This window comes from Chenopodium album, chromosome 20 (assembly GCF_948465745.1).
Source record: "Chenopodium album chromosome 20, dcCheAlbu1.1, whole genome shotgun sequence".
NCBI classification, from domain to species: Eukaryota; Viridiplantae; Streptophyta; class Magnoliopsida; order Caryophyllales; family Amaranthaceae; genus Chenopodium; species Chenopodium album.
Window position 1 is genome coordinate 13,698,303 of NC_137853.1, and position 10,920 is coordinate 13,709,222.

A 10,920-nucleotide genomic window follows, 5' to 3' on the forward strand; every position below is an offset into this window, starting at 1 on the left:
GGTAGTGGAGGGGGAAATGGTTGTGTGAGGAGGGGTGGTTTTTTTTTATTATATTTTTTTAAAGTTAACCTTGGTTTATAATAAAGTTAGTTTTAACAGAAATTTAACGAAAAAACATGATTAAGGTTACGGTTGCAACTTTTAAATAGTTGGAGGTTACCATTGAGAATCCAAAAAAAAGTTGGCTACCAATGAGAAAAAGCAAAAACATGAGGCTACCATTGAGAATTTCCCTAGTATGTTTACTAAATTGAACTAGGTGATCACCGCCCGTCGTTCTCAATGCAGCATATAATTCACGTCGTCTGATCACCATCACGTATCTACTCATCATTAATGATAAGTAGGGCCAAGCCAAAACAAAAGAGAAATAGGTATTAGCCAAAAAATGCTAACTACATACAAATGCTAGACATGTAAAATCAATTTAGTTAATTTAACATGCTTTTGAAAGATCCGACTTTAATAAATCATAGTTTATTCAAACCACTCATGAATAAAAATTCCACAATCGTCATATTTCAAAGATAGTTCCGAATATAATAGAATATGAGTTCAATCCTCATTTTAAAATCATTTACCACCTACATGTGCACACACCCCAAGCTAGTAACTCCTTTACATAGTGCTATCAAAGGGAAAGACTAGGTCATACATAGCCCATAGTCTTCAATTTTATCTCCGCATAGTGAGAGTCACAAATCCAAAATCCAATAAATAAATCTGATAGATAAACCTTCCAATATCCCATACTCAGGAAAATTTAAACAATAAAACTTCCTTTTTAAACGCCTTGAATATCACTACAAGTTTATAATCAACCATATAAAATATTTAAACATTTAAGATCAAACAATTAAAACATGTTTCACCGAAATATATTTCACAATTATTTATCTTGTTTGAGACAATAATGGCCATATATTTCACAATCATTTATCTTGTTTGAGACAATCATATCATCAATTTATGATCAAGAATTCAAGGTTATTGTGTTTGAGACAATAATGGACATATGAAATCTTAAGGGAGAAGAAATTTATATTGTTTAAAAGTTTAATAATAACAAAAAAAAAAATCAAATATCCATCCAACAAAATACAGTCTGTAATCATACAAGATTCTCAATTACCAACTTTTATCTTTATCAACTTGATTCATTCGTACATAACTAAAATTTATATTCTCCAATTAAATTATTTATAATTTTAAAGCTTAAAATTTATCAAAATAATATTACCCGCAAATTACGCTTAGGGTTTGAAGGAGGTTAGGCATGGCTGGTTCTTAAGAAATACTAAAAAAAATAACACTTGTATAGCAGATGAAATAAATCAAACAACATTGATGATAGTTTATGTTCAAGAATTCATCAAGATTATTATTGTATACGAGTAGTTAAAATTTGTATTCCATATAATTAAAGAATTTAAAGATTAATGATGATCAATATAATTAATTGTAAGTGATGTAATTAACATTCAATAATTATTCTATGCAATTTCTAAAAGCCAAACAATAAAGAATAATTAAGCCATTATATTGTTCAATTAAATTTCATACTACTACGTAGTAACAATAACAATTACTTACCTGTGCTCATCAAGAGACCACTGAGTCCCTTTGCTGTTATTCTTTATCTTTTGTTTCGGAGGGGTTAGGATAATGCAACAACGAGTAGGAAAAAAAAAGAAAAAAGAAAAGTTCATTAGCTTTATTTTGCATAAATTACTTTTAATATCTCAAAATTCCAGAAAAAAATATCACTTAGTCTATTTTATTTAATTTTAATTAAGGAGTGATCATCTTTTCATCCCTGATAAGCAAAAGTGGTTATCCAAAAGATAGCTACATCTAGCTCAAGGTATTATCCTTATTCCTTTCTTAATTTCCTTGATTATTATTATTATGCTAACTAATGTGTTGTTTTCATGTGATGTTACCAATAGGGGTAATGACGATATTAGGTGCTAAATTAGCCCTAAATCTTTTATTACTCCACATTAGAAAGCCAAGTCTATTGGTGAGGTGATAGGTTATAAAGAGGGGCGGTTAATTGCATTTTGCATTACATCTCTTTCTAATGCATTTAAAATATAAAAGGTTAATACATTCATGTGTCTGCCTAAGGTATACTTTTAAGAATGATTTTCTTCTTAAAGTGAGCTTAAAGACCGAATCAAAGTTTATGCAAAGGATGTTCAAGAGTAAAGAGTTACTTATCACACAAGTCCCAAAGATGGCCTACGAAACAACCATTATGTCCAGAAGAAGTTCCATTTCTTTAGTTCAAGTGATAAAAATTTTCAAGAGCTTTCCAACCGTATCGCACAATAATTTTTTCGATTTCCTATGATTTTTAATGATTTTTTTGGTTCAAGCTATCACAAAGAAGAAAAAGGCACGTTTTTCTCTTAATTGCTTTTTAACATTATATTAATTTATTTTTAAGAAACTAATGGTGTTATGAAACCTATATTACACTATATTATATATATACTTTTTAACTTACGAAATTTTAATTAAAATCTCTTAATTTTATCTAGAGATGACTTTAGAAATAAGAGTTTAATTCTAAATGTTGTTTATTGAAAATCTTTAATCTTATTTTAAAGATGACGACTTTCGAAATAAATGATGTCTAAAGGACTTTAATTTTATTTTAAGACGACTTCAGAAATAAAAGTTTTAACAAACTTTATTTTCTTTACTTTAAGACGATTTTAGGAATAAAATCTTTTATAATTTGTCAACCTTATTCTTTCACACCCTCTTGTAACACAAGAATGAATCATAACTTTGAATATTTTTTTTAATAATTAAAGATAGTTGATATAAGGTTATGGTCTCAATTCCAAACATGAGGTTAAGATTAATTATTTAGCTGTATAAGGTTGTAACAGTAATCCATCTCCATAAAAATAAGCTTACATCCCATTATAATTACCCGATGGATTAATTGACATCGGATATTATTAAACAGTTTATTATCGTTCCCCATTATTTGGAAGTAAGGCCTTGACAGATGTCGTGCTTTATTTGGTCAATTCTATTAAGCCTAAACACATAACCCTTAAAACCTTACAAAAATTACCCTTGAGTGATTTTAAAACCCAAAGTGAGATTATATAGTAAACCCTTACATTTTCACTCCAAAAAGTACCTTGACCCACTAAAAAGTCGTCAATTGGGACGCATTTGTTGAATTGTCTTATTCTATGGTAATCACTATCAGGGTGATTTTCCTCAACCAAGGTGGTTCATTTTACTTTTATGAGTGAATCCGTCAAAGATCATCCCACTCACAAAAATGAAGTTTATGTTAACTACCCAAATTTAAAACCCAATGGAATTGGTTACTTAAAACATGGCATTTGTCCGAACTACGAAGGTTTTGATCCGTGACTGAATTCAAAATCTCACTATGATCGGTACATAGTGAAACTTTGGTGCTCAAACCTACCTTAGATTAATTATTGTATTATTTTTTATGTGATTAACATGCCTTAAAACTTAACTTTTAATTACGCAATAGTAAGAGTCGGTTCCTTAGAACGGAAGGGAAGACAAGTTTTAGACGTTCGATTCTCTTAACCTAAACCTTGAACCCTGTGCCTTATTTCTTTTTATGGAGTTAGCAGTTAATTTTTAGTTTTATTCTTAGAATTGACTGTTTTAAAATCAGTCTTATTTGGATAAAAATAAGGTGGCGACTATAAGTTTTTTAATTATAAGTCTTATCAGACACTTAAGTGGAACCTTTATAGACTAATTTTTGTCTGACAAAAACCAGGTACCATAATGTTTAAACAACTCTATATTAATCTTCATTCCTTTGTATTTTTTGCTTCTCTTTCCCTTTCTGACTGAGTCTTTTCCCTTTCCACTTGAAACAACTCTACTTCTTTTTCTCTCTGGTTCTTCAATCTTGTAAGTTCAACTTATGTTTTAAATTTTCATGTTATGTTCATGTTTTAGACTGTGTCCAACCAATTATGTCATGCTTTTGATGGAATATTCGCCATTTTACTCTTACCTTTGTTTTTTGCCGGATTCATTGCTTGAAGGGAAGCTTGAACACCCAATATCACCACTTGTTGGTGTCTCTAGGTTTGTTGATGGTGAGTACTTACCATCTTCATTGAAGTAAAATGCTAATAGGTAAGTCAATACCTTGAGTAGATGTCTTCTGCTTGCAAGTGCCAACAACATTTTCAGTCGTCTTCAAGCTGCATGTTGAGTTAGAATATCCCAAGCATGCTGATCGTGGAAGGTTTTAGATATCAACTTTGTCTTTGTTTTTTCGTTAGTAAAAATCATATATATTGTCTTCATAACATCCTCATCACTCTCACCACTTCCCCATCTAGATCAGCGCTAGCAAATGAACCACAAAATTTAAAGCATGAAGCGTTAATCTTTCTCCCCCGGCATCTAATTTAAGTTGCTCTAGACCTCTACGACCCTTTAACAAATCTTCTTGTGTAACCCCTTTATTACCTTCCTCAAAACACTTTTGTTTATAACCTCTAACATTATCATACATTTGTTCAATTTACTTCAATAATACATCCCCTTTTTGGTTGGTATTAGGTTTTTTTTTTTATTACGACTAACCTCAAGCCAATCTTTTACAAGAGTCACTTCTTCAACTTTCGACCAAAATCGATTACCTAGTTGATTACCTCCTTCATTAGCTTTGTCATTTCCTTCAATCTTCAACTTCTTCTTCATCGTCACCTTCATGTGATGGTGCATTCGATCTATATGAACAATCAAAACCCAAAAATGCGGGTTCACCTTTTGACATAGTGAAATGTTGTGAGATAGGAAATGTGGATAAATTCATCTTGATATAATTAAATTTTTGAAAAGATAAACAATTTATAGCTGGAAAATCATGTTGACAAAATGAGAAGTTCAGATATTGTGGTGGCCGTGGAGGGAGTTAAGTGAAAGTATTTGGATTTGAGAAATTCACATTTTCAGAAACGTAAGTAGAAAATAGTGTTAAATTAGGTTCCAAACCAGAGTTGAGATAAATAGGATGATTAGAAAAATAAGGATGAATATTTAGATTATTTTGGAGTTGTGATGAGTTTTTGGATTTTGTGGGTTTTTTTTCCTTTGGAAATTTTGGTTATTCATCTCCAAAAGTTTTAATTTCACTAGGCTTGGATTACCACAAGATTTTGCTTACTAAACATGGGAGTAATAATTGATGAAAAAAAAAGTTGGATAAAATACCTCAAAATTATACTCATTTTATAGAGGAGGAAATATTAGAGCTGTTGGTATTTATATTTTTATAAATTTGTATTTTAAAAGTTATGACCATTGCAAAATTTACAACGTTATATTTTATTTTAATTTTTGACCATTGGATTTAAATTTGCAAAGTCAACAATCTGCTGTCTTGTGTCACTTTCCAAAAAATTTTACCCAATTCTCATGTGAGCTCATCCAAATTTTTTTAAAAAAATCTCAACAACCACTCTTTGTTGGACAAGTGTCAAAATAACATTCAATGCCCATACTTAACAAGGAGGAAGTACGAATGTAGTTTTGATATATATTTGCAAATACATATCTAACCTTAAAATATTGAAAAGTATTGTAAAGCACATGGGGATGAGAGAAAGGAGGAGAGAGATGGGCACGTGGGACCAATTTTAAATGTACCATTGAAAGCTTATATAATATGATTGACTATGTAATGATATTATTTCTACACGTAGTTAGTACCACTGAATGAATATACAGTACCATTGAATGACTATATAGTACCACTGAATGTTCAATGATACTATTTGATCATCTAGTGATACTATTAATCACCCACTAGTACACTTAAATGTAGCACATGGGGGTGAGAGAAAGGAGGAGAGAGATGGGTAAATTCCATGCGAAATGTCTCAAATGCTCCTTGATATGTATATACAAGTACCTATCAAACCTCCCTTTGGAAGACCTCCTTAACAAGTGGACATGGTCATAACCTAGTCATGGACCATTTTCCAAAAAAAATTACTTCATTTTATATTTTTATTATTTCTCTTCATGCCCACCCAAAATAGTCAACCATTGGCAATACTCTTAACTGATAGGAAAGGATGAAAAAAATTCCTTCTTTAAAAATCTGACATAGAGGAGAGGAAAGGTAAAGAGAAAGTATAGAGGGAATTTTTTTTTTCTTCTTTGGTGAGAGTGCTCTAAAATTTTCTATTGTAATAGCTATTATTATTGTTATTAAGCAAGTCAATTGTTGAATTTAATGTCATAGGTGCCAGAGGAAGTCGTTGAGGTGGCAAAGACTATTAATGAAGGCGTAAAGGTGACGGTAATGGAAGTGTTGGTTACAATACAATTGGAAAATTATAATTAGGTAATAGTGAATTTTGCAAACAAGAGGAATATAGTTTGTTTTTTTTTCTCTAATTTTTAATAGTATATATTAAATCATGGTAAAACTAACCCTCCAAGGGCAGCGGAGGAGCAGTCAAGGAAGTAGGATGCGGTGGCTTGGAAAACCATGTTGGATCTACCGCAAACAACTAGTACCCTATGTAGCACAACATCCATCCTGAATTATTTTGTAATTATTTTGCAGCCATTTATGGCCCAACATTTCGGTTTGCAATATCTATCTAACTACTATTTTGGCACAAACTTAGTTAGTATTACAAATCAACTAACTAGTAGGGGTGAAGCACACTAATCCAGCAGCTATCATAGTCATGAAGGTGCATTTTATATTTTGGACGTGACCACCAACTTTGCTGGAAAGTCTTATTATGGTTTAATCTAAGTACCGTTTTCTACCAAAAAATAAAAAAATATTAAATCATGGTGGTGTAGCCTACCAATATGATTTCAAAATTTCAAAAAATTATGCAATATCGAAACAAATAAAGTAACAATCAATGTTAAGAATACCCCATTTTTGTTATAGAAGTTTAAACAATTTTGGACTCCCATTTTAAAATTTTTGGATCCGCCATTGCTGATGACTAGGGTGGATGCCTGTAATAATGAGTTGCTGGTAGGCAAGAATGGTAATCAGTTGTCACTGTGTCACAATTAGTGACATTGCATATTGGGTTGCCGGGTGGAATGAAGGTGCCTTCTAATGTTTCAAAAGCCAAAGTCGAGGACATTGATACAAAGAAGAAAATGAGTACTATCAGTCGTGACTTTAGTGAGACAGATAAGAGGGGTCGTTCTACGATATTGATTTATAAAGCAGAATTGGCAAAGTTTCCAAGAAGACAAAAGTGCAGAAAAGCTGTATTTTAGGGCTTTTTTAGTAGTAGTGTTAGGACAAGTGTATTTCCCAACAACAGACTGGGTTATATCTAGTTGGGGAACTGATGCATGCAGCCACAGTTGGTGCTAAAGCGAACTAGTATGGTTGGTGTGCATTGCACATGAATGGTTGATGATATACCTTGAGAAGTATCGCCTCTAGTTTGAAAAGTTTGGATACTTACTTGGATGTGGAGGTTGTGTCCAGATTTTGATGGTAAAACTTTGCTTAGTAACTTTGATGTTTGATGATAAAGGGTAATGTAAATCCTGACCTATATGTGTGGTTTGTTGTGTTATGTTATTTTCAGATATATTATGCTGATCATCTGAATATGGCCCCCCTAGAATGGAACCGATATTTAAGGGTTTTTATGTGTGCAAGCTAAAGTCAAAGATGTGAAGAATTCCGATGAGAAACCTAGCAAAGATTAACGACACGATGAAAGTAAGTAATGTGAATGTGTAGAGTCTAATCTTGTCAGCATGATACAATGACGTGTCAGATGATTTTATATTCCCCTAGATGCCTTATCAGTTGTTTGAACTAATTATGTTAGCATAATGCACTTTGTACTAGATATAGCCCGCTTATTTCTCAATGCACTAATTGTAATACCCGAATATTTTATAACTTTATATTACATATTTTATAAAAAAAAAATAGTTATTTTTATTTATTAAATAACTTTCCTAATTACATATTTATTTTAGGAAAGATACACTTTATTAATCCCCAACTATTGCCGATTTATTTCTAACAATTCCAACTAAGGTTTATTTTTTAACAATCCTAACTATACCCTTAGTTTTCCTCCAACAGTCCCAACCGGTCAACAAAAAGTCAACAATCTATTATAACAGGTACCATGACACGTGATTGGTCCAAAGTTTAAAAAAAAAATTAAAAAAAAAAACCCCAAAAATTCCCAACCACCTTCTCCACCGCAAAACCCTAGCTGACTGCCTAACATCGCCGGCGGAAACTCAACGGCCACCACCCTTACCCACCGGACATCGCCGACCTAACCTCAACAACCCTAGCTGGCCCAATCCCGACCCCCGAAACCACCTACCCAGCCACCCTGATGGACTTTCGTTGGTCTTGTTGGTGGTTTTGGGAATCGAGGTGGCTGGGAAGATGGTTTTGAAAATCGAGGTGGCTGGGAAGATGGTTTTGGTAATCGGGGTGGCTGGGAAGATGGTTTTGGGGGTCGAGGATAGGTCACCTAGGGTCGTAAAGGTGAAATCGGATGGTTTCGGTGGTTAGTGGGGACGTGTGGCTATTTTCCGGCGAGTGTAGGTGGGTTTCGCGGTGTAGGGTTAGGGTGTTGCGGTGGTTAGTGGAGAAGGTGGCTGGGTGGTTTGGGGGTTGGGAGGACCTGTCGGCCATTTCGAGGTGGGGGAAGGTGGCTGGGTGGTTTTGGGGGTTGGCCGGCGGTTTCCCGGTTGGCTGGGGTTTGGTCGGCGGTTTCCGGTAGGCTGGGGGTGGCTGGAATGGGTTTTGTTTAATTTTTTTTTTCTTTTTTTTCCTTTTTAATTTTTTTTTAATATTAGGCCAATCATGTGCTAACATGTGGCATTTAGAAAAAAAAAATTACCCTTTTAGCAAGTAACCGGTTTTTGGGACTGTTGGAGGAAAACTAAGGGCATAGTTAGGAGGAAAATTTGCCAATTACTACCGCAAGTTAATACCACTTTGTAAATTACTACCGCAAATTAAAAAAGTTGTGAATTACTACCGCAAAAAAAATTTATATGTTGCGATTACTACCAAATCCCCATTAAACCCAACTATGACGTCATTATATCCCTTTAACCCATGGTTAAAACCCTTAACCATGGTCAAACATGAGTTAAAGCCCTTAACCATGACGTTATTATATCCCTAACCCATTTTCCTTTTTTTTTGGCTAGTTAAAGCCCTTAACCATGGTCAAACACGGGTTAAAGGGATATAATGACGTCATAGTTGGGTTTAATGGGGGTTTGGTAGTAATCGCAACATCTTAAAAAATTTTGCGGTAGTAATTCACAACTTTTCTAATTTACGGTAGTAATTTACAAAGTGGTATTAACTTGCGGTAGTAATTGGCAGATTCCCCTAGTTAGGACTATTAAAAAATAAGCCTTAGTTGGGATTGTTAGAAGTAAATCAGCAATAGTTGGGATTATTAAAGTATATTTTTTCTTTATTTTATTTATAGTTTGGAAATGTTTAAACCCTATTTAATATCTAGTAGGACTATTGTTGCTTTGAGACTATAAAAAGAAGATTGCTATCTTTTTCCTTTGGCAGTGCGTGGAACCAAACCAAACCAAAATTCGATTCATCTCTTATTATTATCTATATGATGAATCTCCACCATCATTATTATCTATATGATGATTGCAAAGATGTGAATTGACAAGCTTCACACAGTATTTGTAAAACCAAAGCCGTGAATTGCAAATCTACCGAATTATTTTGTCCCTAGTACTGTATATCAAATTTCTATTGCGATACGTTGAATGTGTTGAAAGGTAATCACGCTCGACCCTTTGGAGTTGTTTGATCATATTAATTATTATATGTAATCACACGAGTCTTAATCTTTAGAGTTGTTTAATATGGATTATTGTTTTTATTGATTGTATATCGTATTATTGTGTGTAAATTTTATGATTTGTTATTTGTATGATGATCAAAATTTATATATACTCGTATGTGATTAGTGTGTTGTATATATGATTTAATTGACGAATTGATTATTGTATTATTCGTGTTAGGGTTATTAATGTTGTTGTTTTAGGGAGTATTGTTATATTGAGGTTTTTAGGGTTACTAATGGGGAGTATTATTTTGGGTTGAGAATTACTTAAATTTGAGTTACTAGTATTATTGCCCTATAAGATTTGAGATATTTTTTGAATTGAGTTCATCATGTTATATAATTTGGGAACATGTGCCATTATTGAGATACTATTTATTAGCCCGTGAATGATTATTTGATCGATGTATAAGATCCAAAGGTTGAGAATTATGTTTTGTTCTTGATTTGAGGCTCGACGTTATAGACCTTAATCCTTGACATGTTGGTAAGGAGATGATAATCATGAGTTAAGAATGAGGTACAATCTTTATTATTTATTTTTCTATGGTCCCCTACAGTGGGAATTGGTCCGTGTGTGGTCTGGTTGTTCAAGGTGTTTTCTGGTTATTGAGAGTATTCAAGTTTTTATACTTATTGGTTTGTTATTCGAATTACTCATGTCCAAAGCTAGGTATAGAACAAAGAGCATGGCACACTTATGGGATATATGAGTTATTAGAGTAAAGTTCTGTATTATTATTCGAGGTTGAGTTGATAAAGGTTATTTTCATAGTACAATGAGTAATGTAGTTTCAACTACATTGTTTAAGTGAGTTAATTATATTAATTATTCTATATTCTTTGTGTTATAATAAGTGGTGATTACTCAGCTTTTTGCTGACGTGTGTGTTTGTTTTGTTGTGCTACTTGTGTTTGCGGTCATGTCTTTTTTTTATGGTGGTCCTGCGACAATCTATTTTGGAATTTATCCTTAATGGTGAGCAGTCAAGGTTGTGACAGGTTAATCATGTGATGATCGTAA